Genomic DNA, 14,556 nt, shown 5'->3' on the forward strand with positions numbered 1-14,556 from the left:
TTTAGAGTTTTTAAGAAAAAGAAAATTAATATAAACTAATTTGAATTTAAAATAAAAATAATAAAGGAGGTAAAGAAGGAAAATTCATACTAAAAAAAGAATATTCTCACATGCGATCCAGAAAAAAAGAACTTTCAAGCAGTTTTTGGACAATCCAGGTGAGTGTCTTCTACATGTGCTGAGCATATACCCTAGTTATGAGTAATTTCACAGTCATGATTGAAAGACAGTTCTAAATAAAGTAAAATATTATATTTAGTCCACATACCAAATCTCTGATTTTTTAATATATGGAAATATTTTATACAAACTTTAAATATAGTTTTTCAATATTCATATTACAGAACATTGAGGTACCAGGTGTATCACTGCTATCAATATGTTCCTCTTAATTTCTTTTGATTGCTTTGATTCACTTAAATATCTCTGCTAAGATGCATGAAAAACACAGTTCTCTTTCTATTGTCAATTGAAATGATTGTTTAGTATCATGAGTCAAGATTGAATTTGGTAAAGCCCCCTTTTAAAAATATGTATAATGAGTTTCCTTTTAGAAAATGTGTATAATGGATTTGTATAGCGAATTACAGCCACAGAAAAGAAAAAAATATCTTGCCTGATAACAGTCTAAATTTCTCAGTAAGCAATACCAAGGCTCAATTAACATTCTAGTCTTATCGCTTAAAGTGTAAAACCACTGTTTAATCTATCTTCACCACTGTCTTCACATCCTAACCTTCTTACTAAACTTACTTACTAACTAAACTTGCTAAGCTTGTCAAAGTTCTTAACTTCAAGGCCAGAATGCCTGATGATGAATTGCAGAGAATTAAAATTACTATTTCCACATATACACTGTCATTCATAAGAGGGATTCAAAGCTCTTTCGAGCCATGAATATTACCATTCTTTGTGAAGAATTCTTCCCTGGTATAAATTTTCCCATTCTATAAAACAGAGATTCAAATGTAGGAGAAATAAAATGAATTTTCGTTTCCTACATGACACAGTACAGTAGCAGACAAATAGCAAAAGAAAGCTCAAGGCTTTTGCATATGAAAGTGTCATGACATGGTGGATGCCACAATAGTACACAGAGAATTAAATGCCCTATAGACTATATAGGACATATTTTAATTTAAACTAAATTAAAAAAAAAAAACAGAAAAATGAGGAGCCTTTCCAATTTCTTGTATAAAGCAATTGTCAACAGAAAAGCAAAGCAAAGTCAGTTTTTCACCTTGAAGAAAACGGCTGTAGTTATATTTTTTACTTTTGAATAAGTTCTTCCGCCTGTATTATATCTGTGCTTCAGTCTAATTGAAATGAAAAATCTTCAAGTTGAAGAAACACAGTGGCATTCAGAGCCTAAGGCTTGACTCACAAAGTAATTCCACCAGTAATAGTCTCATGGTTGCAGAAAGTAGAAAAACACAGATATTTTGGCTTGTAGTATTAAATTTAATTCATAAAGTTTAGTAGCAATACTTCTGAGGGCAAAGAAAAGTCAGCTTTCAGTATAACTAGTCCAGAAAAAAAAATGCTATTGCAGAAATTGCCTCCTCAAAATTTCAAAGTATAGGCTTTTGGGTTCTGAAACAGGGGAAGATATGAATGGTTTATTATATACCATAGATTACAAAAGTATCAAAAAGATTTCCTAAGGTTAATATAGTTACCTAAAAACAAAGAACAAAGTAATAGAACAAAGAACGAATGGTGTTTTTCTATTTTTATTAGTCTTCCTATCATTCATAATAAATTTATAAGATTCCAGTTTTTCTAGTTTCCTAATTAGATATTATGAGGTCAAATTCTCCTACTTTAAAGGTTTCGGATCAATAATTACTGCTACTCCGGGAAGAGTCTTCTACCCAGAGCCAGAAGAAAATGAGCTAGCCTTTAAATAAGTTACCACCTATTCTGAAGATGTACATTAAATAAAAATGGATGTGAATAAATTCTATTATCTCATTGAAAAAAAAGGATACAATACCTAGGAATAAATTGAACCAAGAAGGTGAAAGATCTGTACACTGAAAATGATAAGACATTAATGAAAGAAATGGAAGATACAAAGAAAAAATTATTACATGCTTATGAATTGGAAGAATTAAACATTAATATGTCAATGCTACCCAAAGCAATCTACAAATTCAAAGCAATCCCTACAAAATTTTAAAGGCATTTTTCACAGAAATAGAAAAAGCAATCCTAAAATTTGTATGGAATCACAAAGCAATCTTAAGAAAGAAGAACAAAGTTGGAGGCATCACACTTCCTGATTTCTATCTATATTACAAAGCTATAGTAATCAAAACAGTATGGTATTGGCATAAAAGAAGATACATAGATCAATGGAATAAAACAGAGAGCCCAGAAATAAACCCACACATATATGGTCAATTAATTTATGACAAAAGAGACAAGAATATACAATGGGGAAGGATGGTCTCGTCAAATAATGGTGTTGGAAAAACTGGATAATCACATGCAAAAGAATAAAATTGGACTACTATCTTACATCATACACAAAATCATAACAAAATTCCTGAAAATTCAGCTGCTTCAAATCACAGTAGACATTAATTATCTCGCATTGTTTCTGTGAGTCAGGAATTTAGGGCGACTTTAACAAGATGATTTGGCTTGGGATCTTTTCATGAGGCTGCAGTCAAGACATACGGGGCTGCAATCACCTGAAGGCTACACTGGAGGTGAAGGATCCACATTCAAGATGGCTCCCTCACACAGTAGGCATATTGGTTCTGGCTTTTGGTGAGAGGATTACCTACCGAGGGCTTACTGAGTGACCATGCAACATGGCGGCTGGCATCTTCCATAGAAAGTGATCCAAGAAGTCAAGAGCAAAGTCACAATGCCTTGCGTGACTTAGTCTCAGAAGTCAAATGCTGACAGTAGGGCCCAGGTATATCAATATCCCTTAAGTGCTCCCAGGTACATTAACCATCTCTTACATAAAATGGTTATGAGTATTATTGTTCTTCCTGTCTACATTTCTCCAAAACCATGACATCTAGAATACTCTAGACATAAAAAGAAATGTGGAGATTCCTCATACTGCAGACATAAAAAGAAACATGAATATTCCTCATTCAAGATATTTCTTTTTCTATGTATGGTGACAGATGGTTACTAGTCTTATTGTGGTGATTATACTTTGAAAGGTACATAAATGTTGAATTATAATGTATACATCTGAAACTAATACAATATTGTATGTCCACTATAATTAAAAATAATTTTTTTAAAAAAAGATAAAAAAAAATAAAGAAGTCAAACATTGCCATTTTCACATTATATTCTTTAGAAGCAAATCACTAAGTCTGGTCTACACTCAAGAGGACAGAAATTAGGGACCACCTTTTGAAAAAATGAATGTCAAAGAATTCGTGGACATATTTTAAAATCGCTACAGGAAAAAACTTAAATATCTGTTCATGAAAGCCTGGATAAATGAAGTATGGTCATTATCTCCAAAAATTTTAGCACCCATTCAATAAAAAAAGAAAAAAGAAAATTAAACACACTCCTAATATGAAAATATAAATTATGTTACTTTTCCAATTATATACATATATACGTAACTAAGATAGAACATATATTTAAAAATACATACAAAAATTTTTAATTTTAAATGAGATAAAAATAAACAGATATAGAAGAGCTAATATTTTCTTCCCACATCCCAATTTATCCTGAGACACTCTGAGGTGAATATATTTATTTAAGAGACCACTGAGATATATGCAATCATTAAAAAACGAAGTGGCCCTATGATACAAACTAGGAAAGGTGTTCAAATAATGTCAAAGAGTATGTATAAGTTTATCCTGTCTTTGTAAAGAACACACACATATATGCTTGAACACACATATAAAATTTATCTAAGACTATAAAAGAAACTCAGGAACAGTTATCTGTGAAAGAGAATTAATCAGGCTGGTGATGAGAAAAACAGCTTCATTTATCTCTTTATTCCCCTCTATAACTCTTGATTTTATATGTACATGTTTTCAATTTTATATTTACATATTTAAATGTTTTTAAAAATAAATGCAAGTTAATATGGAATAAAAGCAACTCGGTTAAAAAATTAGCAAAGGATATAAAAAATAGTTGTCAGAAAAAGTGATTAAAATATTTATTAAACACTTTTTAAGTGTCCAATCTCAGTTATGATAAGAGAAATATAAATCAAAACTACATAGGGTTACTACTTTTTACTTATCAAATTGACAAATCCCCTAAAGTTGATAACGCACATCTTGACAGGGGGAAAATCACTTTAATTCATTGCTATTAAGATTGTTAATGATTATAACCCTTTGAGGGCCATTTGGCAATATCTACCAAAATTTAAATGCACATACCCTTCAGCCTAGCCATGCCACTTCTAGAAATTCATCCTATAGACATATGCAAACAACATATATCTAAAGTTATTTGTTGCAGTACAGTTAATAATAGCAAAACATGGGTATTAACCTAAATGTCCATTAACAGCTGTCAGGTAAATAAGGTATGGTATATCCATTCTAATTAGTATAATACAGGTTTTAAAGTGAATAAGAACCTCTTTACATATATGTACATAAACTCAAAGGCATATTATTAAGTAAAAAAAAAAAGCAAGGACATTTCGCTGTGTATAGTATGCTACTAGCTGGATAAGAAAGGGGGAAATATTTATATATATGTATATGTATGTATTCACTTTATATATATATATATATGTATTTATATATAATTACTAGAAGGAGATGGAAGAAAATAACTTCTGGGACAGGGGAAGGCAAATGTGGATAGCTGGCAGGTAGAGGGAAAAGACATAAATAAAATAAGACTACAGAATAACCATATTAGCTATCACTGAATAGTCACTTGCTTTGTGCTAGACATTCTACTGTTTTATATATTATTTTATTTTACTCATACATTTTACAGATGAGGACACTGAGGCCCAGGAAGACTAAGAAAGAGCCAAAGATCTCCCAGCAGTAGAGGTGGGGCTAGAATTCTATCTCAGGAGATTCAGGCCAGATGCTATGCCACCTGTCACAACTTAAGTTGATAATAGCAACACTTTGTTAGGAGACAAAGTTATGATTATTCACTATTCCTAACGGTCAGTACAGAGGTGATTTTTTTTCCCAGTGATATCTTCAGAGACTTTACAAATGATAATCAAATGGAGTCACCAGAAGCGCACTAGAAGAGTAATCAGGAGATATAGATCCTAGCCTGACTCTGCCATAACTTTAATTTCTCTGGGCCTTCATTTATCTCCACATATAGAATATGAACCAAGGAAATATCTAAGTTTTTTTTTCCAAATTCCAAACACGTTATGTGACCCAAGTTACCTGGATGATCACAAGTCCTCTAGTGTTTGGGGATCACCTTTTTCTGTAATGCCAAGTCAAATGGTTTATACTCCAAGTCAAAACAGGGCTTAGCCCCCCCACCTCTCCCTCACTTCCAAAAGTTGGATTTTTAATGTGCTTAAGACAACAGTTGTTTGCCACCCACTCCTAAGCCAGGCCACAAGGAAGCCCACTTCTCTGCTGTGGCCATACAATTAGCATGCTACAACCACCTTACTGATGGTCACTGCCAAGAGCCCAGGAACTGACACCTCTCTTCCTTCACGGCCCAGCACCACAAACACAATAACAAACATTTTCAGGCATTACTGAGAGAACATAAAATAAGACAGAGGCAACTACAAATCAATAATGAGGGAATGCTTTACTGTGTATACGGTGTTTGGGTTGCTTTGCTGCATGAGGGGCTGAGGGCAATGCCTCTCTCTAATAAGGAAACAGGAGAAACTCTATCTGATCCCCCTTTTCCAAGCCCACCACTAATAATAAAATTCCCTTTACAAAAGGTACGGTAATTTGTAATTATAAGACAGACTCTTAAGCCAGAGAAGTTTGGTTTTAGTCTGAGTGGATGTTTCTCTATAGGCTCAAAATAGTGGAATGTCCACGGAAGTGACTACCTGGGAAGGTTCTTGAGCTTTCTTGTGTTTAATCACCCATCCCCTGAAGGTCATAAACTCAATAAAGAAGAGGAAAACAGCTCCCATTAACCCTAATTAAAACATCATCTCTGTAATAGGTGAAAGCAAAGCCTTCACATTTCCACACAATTGAAAAATCCCTTCTATCAGCAGTTTAACGAGAGCAAGAAAATTTACACACTCTTGGGGCAAGACAATGAAAATGTATTACTGTTTTGTGCAGGCAGAAATTACTACTGTGATTTTTTTAGGTACTAATGTATAAATAAATGTACTGGCCACATCTGTTATTAAAAATTAAAGGACATATTAAACATCTTTCCCAGAATTGAGTGGGGAAATTCAGCCATTTCTATCTTTGCTCCCATTATCCAGATCAGCAGTATGGATGGATAGGGTAGCTCATGATGCAAATAATGCAAATAGATTCTCTCCTCAGCGAACTCTGATCTTCACATTCAGAGCCCGACTGAGCAGCAGTCAAAGCCACTTCTTAAGTATTGAAAGGGGTGGTGGTCTGGGTTCCCTGTCACTCTCTGTGGAACATAAGACCAGTCAGTGCCAGTTGTCCTCAGCCTCAGCTTTTAGACCACATTTGACATCATGTTACATTTGCACCCCTTTTCGCCCTGGTGACTTCCTTACCTTCCAGTGCATTTGGAAATTCCAGATCGTCAGCAAAATGTCAATAAAGCTATACACAATGAAAGAAACAAGCCTGAAGAGTCCTTTAGGAGGTCAGCCAGCAGGGGAAATAGCATAGTATTGAGCTTTACGAATGGCCACTAGTCAAATTTAAACGAAGGCAGGTTGTCTTAACTCACAAAGAGCAAATAAATAAAATTGACTCAATTCATTTGAAAGCCAACAGATAAGTTTTGGTTTAGTTTCCTTCTATCCTAGAGAATAATGTTTTTTTGTTTTGTTTTGTTTTTTGATTTTTTCCAAAGAGGGAAAAAGATGAAAGGAATGGGGCAAATCCTAGGTCAGTTTTTTTAGTCTACGGCCATGCCACCCTGAACATGCCTGATCTCGTCTGATCTCGGAAGCCAAGCAAGGTTGAGCCTGGTTAGTACTTGGATGGGAGACCACCTTGGAATACCAGGTGCTATCGGCGTTTTAAAAAAATAATAAATAAAATTAAATTAAATAATTTTTAATTAAATATATTGGGGTGATATTGGTTAATAAAATTATATAGTTTTCAAGTGTACAATTCTATAATACATCATCTATATATTGCATTGTGTGTTTACCACCCTAAGTCAAATCTTTCATCACCCTATGTTTGACTCCCTTTACCATTTTCTACCTCCCCTGCCCCTTTCCCTCTGGTAACCACTATACTGTAGTCTATGTCTATGAGTTTTTGTTTGTCTTGTTCATTTGTTGCTTTCAGTTTTATATCCCACATATGAGTAAAATCATATGGTTTTCGAATTTTTCCATCTGACTTCTTTCGCTTAGTATGAGGTTTTCAAGATCCACCCATGTCGTCACAAATGGCAGTATTTCATCCTTATGGCTGAGTAATATTCCATTATATTTGTCCCACATCTTCTGTATCTAATCATCTGTCAAAGGACTCTGGTTGTTTCCATGTCTTTGACCACTGTGACTAGTGCTGTAATGAACATAGGGGTACATAAATCTTTACAAATAAATGTTTTCAAATTTTGGGGGTAGAAACAGAAAAGGGTCATATGGTAATTCTATTCTTAATTTTTTGAGGAACCTCCATACTGTTTTCCATAGTGGCTGAACCAATTTACAATTCCACCAGCAGTGTATGAGTGTTCCTTTTTCCCCATAACCTCTCCAACAACACTTATTTTTACTTGTCATATTGATAATAGCCATTTTAATATGTGCGAGGTGGTATCTCACTGTGGTTTTGGTTTGCATTTTATGAATAGCTAGTGAAGTTGAGCATCTCTTCATATATCTGTTGGCCATTTGCATATCTTCTTGGGAGAAGGGTCCATGCAGGTCTGCCTGTTTTTAAATTGGGGTTTTGTTGTTGAATTGTATGACTTCTTTATATTTTTTCAATGTTAGCCCCTTATTTAAGGTGTCGTTTGCAAATATCTTCTCCCATTTGGTTGATTGCATCTTTGTTTTACTGATGGTTTCTTTCACTGTGCAAAAGCCTTTTAGTTTGATACAGTTCCTTTTTTTTTTTTACTTTTACTTCTCTTGCCTTTGAGGTTAAATTTATAAAATCCTCTCCAAGATAAAGGACCGTAAGTTTAGTACCTATGTTTTCTCCTATGCAATTTATTGTTTCAGGTCTTATATTTAGGTCTTTGATCCATTTTGAGTTAATTTTTGTATATGGTGACAAATAGCAGCCTAGTTTCATTCTTTTGCCTGTGGCTTTCCAATTTTCCCAGCACCATTTATTGAAGAGGCTTTCTTTCCTCCATTGTATGTTTTTCGCTCCGTTGTTGAAAATTATTTGCTCATATATATGTGGGTTTATTTCTGGGTTTTCAATTCTGTTCCATTGGTCTGTGTCCAGGTCAATTTTTAAATAATTTCTCTGCTTTGTTCTAAAGAGGTGCTAAGTTCACATCAGGCATAAGAACACGAAGATAAACACCAGACAATTGAAAATTTAATCAATTGTCAATGCTCTTAAAGGCCGCAGGGTACTGAGTAAAAGCTAGCAGGACTTTGTAAAAAGCAATTCTAGTTGGAACGCAAACATCCCCTCTTCTAACGGGGACAGACCAAGGAACGATGATGGCTTTGCTCTTGACCTGAGACTGTTTTTTTTTTATTCTGCCACACAAAAGGTAATAAGGTAGTGATCAAGGTTGCCTCCGGCCCTGGGTTTTAAAATATACCCAAGCTCACACAATACAATAAGGAGTTGATTATCAACCATTATTTTATGGCTTATACAATGTCTTATGTCTTGGATTTGGGGTTTACACATTTATCATTTCCTATACCAGATATACTGACAACTCTCACTTCTACTGATAATAAAAGGAAATTATAAATGTATTATATGTATAGTGTAAATATCACTTTTACCTTACAAACTACAATTTGCCTCCTACACATTACCATTTTGTCTGGCTATTTAACTACAGATAATGATCCTTTATGAATCAAACCCACAACCTGGAGATTTTCTATCTCATGTTCCTTTGGACCCTTGCAAAAACAATATAGAATGCCTGCAGTGTAAAATTAGCCCTAAACTTAATTATCTTGCAGCCTGGTTCCTGAGTTTAATTAACTTTTCTGAGTGTTTTCTACTGCAATGAGGACTAGGCCCATTTTGTATTATTTAGTGTCATAATTTCTCTTCTCTCTCAGTTCCAAGGACACCATAAGCTCCCTCCAGTCCTAATTGCCATGGCAAATGCAGAGATACAAGAACAGAAAAACAGCTATAACCAAAATTAAGAATGCGCTGCTGTGCATACTAATACAGGGATGAAATCTATGAGCATACTATCTATAATCCCTTCTAGCCTCTAAATGAACCGACTTTAAATATTTAATTATCCTGTTAAGTAAATTCAGATTATAGATTAAAATCATCATCATTACAGATCATCGAGATATTTCCAAAGGAGAATAAATTGAGGCCAGGCCTTTTATAAACTGGAACGTGACACACAGTTTACAATTTAAGCTTGTCCTCTTCCTCCACACTTACATATACTGCTTCTCTGGACTCTGAGAAGACTGGATGGTGGCAAGATACTCTGCCTCTAGAAAGTGTCTGAACCACTCTCCCATCAGTAGTGGAGTGAATGTGGCCTTTGAAGCCCAACAGATTGAAATCAACCCAGGTCATTCCATTATTAGCTCCGTAGCCATTGGCAAGTTTCTAAGTCTCTCCTAGGCTGGACTGTCCTACTGTTGAATGTAAGTAAAAGTATTTGCTCCATGGGAAGGGGGATGGGTATTATTAAATGAGATAACCATTGAGCTCCCTCGCGTTCCCATTCCCTTTCCCCTACATAAAATGTTTTAGAGAAGAAAATCATTCCTGTCCAAGGAAACTTTTCAGTTAATTTTTAACATGCCAATTATGAGAATGGCTGAGAGGAGATATGAACAAGAAAATGGACATGAAAGAGGTGGAGGCGCCTGTGGAGACAGGTAAGAATAAAAAACTAGAGAAAACATTGTAAAGACCTAAACGTTGTCTGTAACAATAAATTAATAAACAAACAAACAGAAAAGGCAATAAAGGGAGGAAGAAAGAGAGAACATAAACCATCTAAGATATTCTGATGCAAGGTGCAGGAAAGAGGGCCACAGCTTCTAGAAGCGTCTACAACAAAAACCAAAGATCAGAAAAGAAAACAAGAGTGCTCCTAAGTGACCTGCTAACCTCCAGGTCACATCTCCATATTAATCCATGATTTTGGTGCTGCTCTGCCCAGGGCCTGTCTTCATAGCACAGGACCAGGGAGCCACTGAAAGGAGACACTATAAACCTTTCTGATGCTACCAGGTACTTTGCGCCTACGTGCCTGTTTACTCATTCACTCATTCTTGCAGCTAGTCCAGTTGCATAGCCGAGATTTTCCTTATTTTAAGCACATTTTACATCCTTAAGTCTGCAATGGGGAAGAATGTCACATCGCTATCCTGGTGAGAGGGACACCTTGACCTGGCTCCATCCAGTTGCTCCTTGGTCCATCTTTGACAAGCATGGGAAATTTCCCTTCCACACCATTATCCATTTTTAGCTCCCAGTTTGGATACAAGGGGAGATAAAATGAGGCACGCATAAGACTATTCTGAGCCACAGAAAGGGACATCTCCAGTCAAAGAAGAGAGACATTGATTGACGTCAACAGTGATGGGCAAGCCCTGGCCACATGAGGTCTTCACATAAGAGCAAAGGAAAGGACGTCACAGCAGGTCTTTGGCTCAGGTGACGTGCAATGCCGCAGCCTTGGCTAACACCAATGATAATGGCTGATACTTGCCATGTTCCTCCATAGGCTTTCAAGGGGCATTGTTCAAATTCTAAAACATTAAGTGTCTGTGTAAACACCTGTTCCCTGTGCTAAACGTCCCATATCTGAGGACGTGGGGGTGGAAAAAGACAATGACATGGCTGATGACATGTACTGAGCTCTTAGTGTTCTCCTTATTCTTATTGTTACTGTTTTCACATCGCTCATGATCAGAAAGAATCTCCCTCCACACATTCATCTTCTTGCTGTTTTCATTCAGAACTTTCAAATCTACCTGTCCAGGAAAACAATCCTCAAGATTTAGTCTAATATCTGATTCCATTGTTCAAAAACAAAAAAAGACTCTTGGATAATAAAGGCCTATATGTTTCTCATATTTAGACCATAACATTGGGCATCACAGGCCCTTCCAATCCACATACCAGTCTTCATTTTGCACTAACATCAAAATACGTAGCCCCGAGATAATACTGAGCCACGGAGGACTTTGTACTTGAGGTCCTCCCGCCTGTGTCTCTTTCCCAACCTCCCACACACTCCACTGCACAGGCCTTAAATCATCCTGCACACCCTGCTCTTGTACCTGCCAACATCATCCACTGTCTAAATGCAGCTAGCAGCTGTTTATTTACAATTAGATCTGCCAGCTGGAAAGCAAACATTCTACGTTACCAAATCAATCAATGTTACAGGGAGAGAAAAAAAATCAGGTACAGCATGAAATGGAGGACAGGAACATTACATTATATTGCAGCTGTCCTTGTCCAATGCCATTAGATGTTCTCAGCACCAAGAATTAATATAACTACAGTCTATGATCAGCTGTCTGCTAGTCGCAGATTTGACATCTGAGAAATACAGCCCACTAGAGGTAAAGACTTGGGCCTTGAAAGCCCATCGTCTTCACCTGATGACATGAACAATATTGTCCTAATGAGTGGTTCTCTATAATGGCTTCTGCCCTATGCTGTTTACCAATTTTATTTCCCCTTTTACTCAAGTAGCAATTAGAGGTGAATCACATATATTGATACTAGGCTCTCAAAATAATATCATATTTCCATGCAGATTATTTGGGGAGCCTCGCCTCTCATTTTGGAAATCTCAAATAATGATGAGCAACTATCCTCATCATAAAGTGGCCCTGCAGAATAATCCTCCCATTTTTATTGATTTATATATTTTCTGTTGGTCATGACCTTGATTTGAGTTTGGCTGCTTATCCATAAATCATTCAGTTAAAACACATTGCCTGGTTTAATCCTCAAAATTAGTAAAGCAAAAGAGAGTCACAATTTAGTAGGAATACAGAATTAAAAGCATAATAGTATGGCTTAAGCTTAAAAAAGAATGCTCGAATTGGTGAGGCTCTTTCTTTACCTGAAGGATTTTTGCTTAGTTTTTAGTTTTTATTGTTCCAATTCTGTGTGTGTGTGTGTGTGTGTGTGTGTGTGTGTGTGTGTGTGTGTGTGATTGATAAGGTTCATGATGAGGAAGTGCTACTAATTAAAAAATTGGAAGGTCATTAAACATGAGATTCCACCATACAATCTAACATTTTTAACCCACAAAAACTCCTTATGAATGCACTCATGCTTGTCAACGCCCCCTAAAAAACTAACTGCAGTTTGAGCAGCATTTCAAGTAAACTATCAATATCTTTCTCTAGCCCTGGTGTGCTACGAATTTGAAGGTTTCCTCTCTCAGTGAGCTGGCTCTTAATGGAAAACTCAACCGCATTTGGTATAAATGCACAAACATCTGCTGCAGCCACTGAAAAGCTTCTTGGAAATATGCAGCCAAGGCTGCTACAGACCCCCTCTGCCCTCATTAGAAAATACGCTGGCAGTCAACAAAAATACAATAAACTTGGAGAGCTTAAGGAGTCAGGAAAAGACCATGAAGGCCTGTGGGAGAATAAATAAAACATTCTCAGCCAACTGATGGGATTGGCCATTAATGAACCCCGAGCCTTCATTAAGAGCTTCCTATTTTCTATATTCAGGTTTGGTTTAAAACTCTAGGCCCAGACTCCACTCTTTTCATCTACATACCTCAACCCAACGGTAGTAATGTGCATTTCTACTACCTAGTTTACTTAATGCTCCAAAGCACATTTATAAAAACCAAGCTTCTCAAAGTGCATGGGAGAAGCTGTGGTTTAAATTTACAAGCAAACATCAGGAGAAGGTTAAGTTGGCATTGTGCATAGGTAAAGTTACCGAAGGGAAGACAACCAGACTATTGCAGGACCTTTCTGGGTATGAGAGGATAAGATCCAGAACTAAAGTGAGATCGATAAAAATGGGAAGAATGGCCCCAGAGGTAGGGAGACTGTATTGTTCACAGAGTGCAAAGTATACCGCAGTCATTTGCCTCCCTCCATGGGACCAAATATGAACACTATGGATTGAGATAAAGCCTTTTCCTCTCTCACGACAGTTCACCAAGTACAAATTTTGTACAGCCCTCTCAAAATCACTGTTATTATGATTTCCTTCATTCTCTTTTTCTTTTGTTTTGCTCCTGGAAGGGAGAATATCCCTCCTTTCTCTTCCACGTGATCTACTCGTTCCCATCTCTCCTGAAAGTAACATCATATTGGTTTGGATTATTTGGTCAAATGCAACAAAAATGGGTTCTGGCTATTAGAGGAAAAAAAAAAACAAAAACAACTTTCTGGAAGGAAATGGAGTAGTACATCAAATAGAAAGGCAAGAAGAGTAACCAGAGCTCAGGAAGGATGAAAATCAGGGTAATGCTGGGCAAATAATGGATAGTCTCTTCAGAATCACCGAAAGGATGAGTCAAAACCAACTGATGAAAATCGGTAATGCTGGGCAAATAATGGATAGTCTCTTCAGAATCACCGAAAGGATGAGTCAAAACCAACTATTTTCCATCTTATGTCATTCTGCTCAGTATGGAATTTCCTAAATTGAGATTCCCGTGGAGACTATGTGGAGTGGGGGAGGGGAAGGTCCCCAATGCTGGTACCAAAGGGAGAGAGATTGGACACTGAGCAGGCATTACCACTGGTTCTCCACCATGGCCATACATGGGTGTCCTTGTCCATGAAACAGTGGCAGAAAGCTCAGAGAAATGTCACATTCGACTTGGTTCTTAAACACCAGGTCCATCCAACTGCTCTTCATTTTATGGCTAAATACATTCTGCTCCACCACTTGCATTTGGTGCATTTTATTCCTTCATTTAACATAGATATTTCTCATTTTAATACCTAACACGTTAGACTCAGTTCTTAAGCACCAGGTCCATCCAACTGCTCTTTTATGGCTAAATACATTCTGCTCCACCACTTCATTTGGTGCATTTTATTCTTTCATTTAACATAGATATTTCTCATTTTAATACCTAACTTTCGCACTGAACATTTGCCTGGCTTTAATGTCATACTCTTGCCCATTAAGTTATTCTGGTTATTTGTTTATCATAATGAAAAACCAAGATAAGTCTATAGGAAAGGTTGCAAACAAACAAAAAAGGCATTTTTTCAACCATATCAATGCTGCCAAATAGAACATTCTACAA

General features: G+C 36.3%; 1 pseudogene; it reads left to right on the forward strand.

Annotated features, from left to right (window-relative positions):
- Positions 1-7,047: 7,047 nt before the first annotated feature.
- Positions 7,048-7,166, forward strand: LOC112480766 (annotated as a pseudogene).
- The last annotated feature ends 7,390 nt before the right edge of the window (positions 7,167-14,556 follow it).

This window comes from Pteropus alecto, unplaced genomic scaffold (genome assembly GCF_000325575.1).
Source record: "Pteropus alecto unplaced genomic scaffold, ASM32557v1 scaffold20, whole genome shotgun sequence".
Classification (NCBI taxonomy): domain Eukaryota; kingdom Metazoa; phylum Chordata; class Mammalia; order Chiroptera; family Pteropodidae; genus Pteropus; species Pteropus alecto.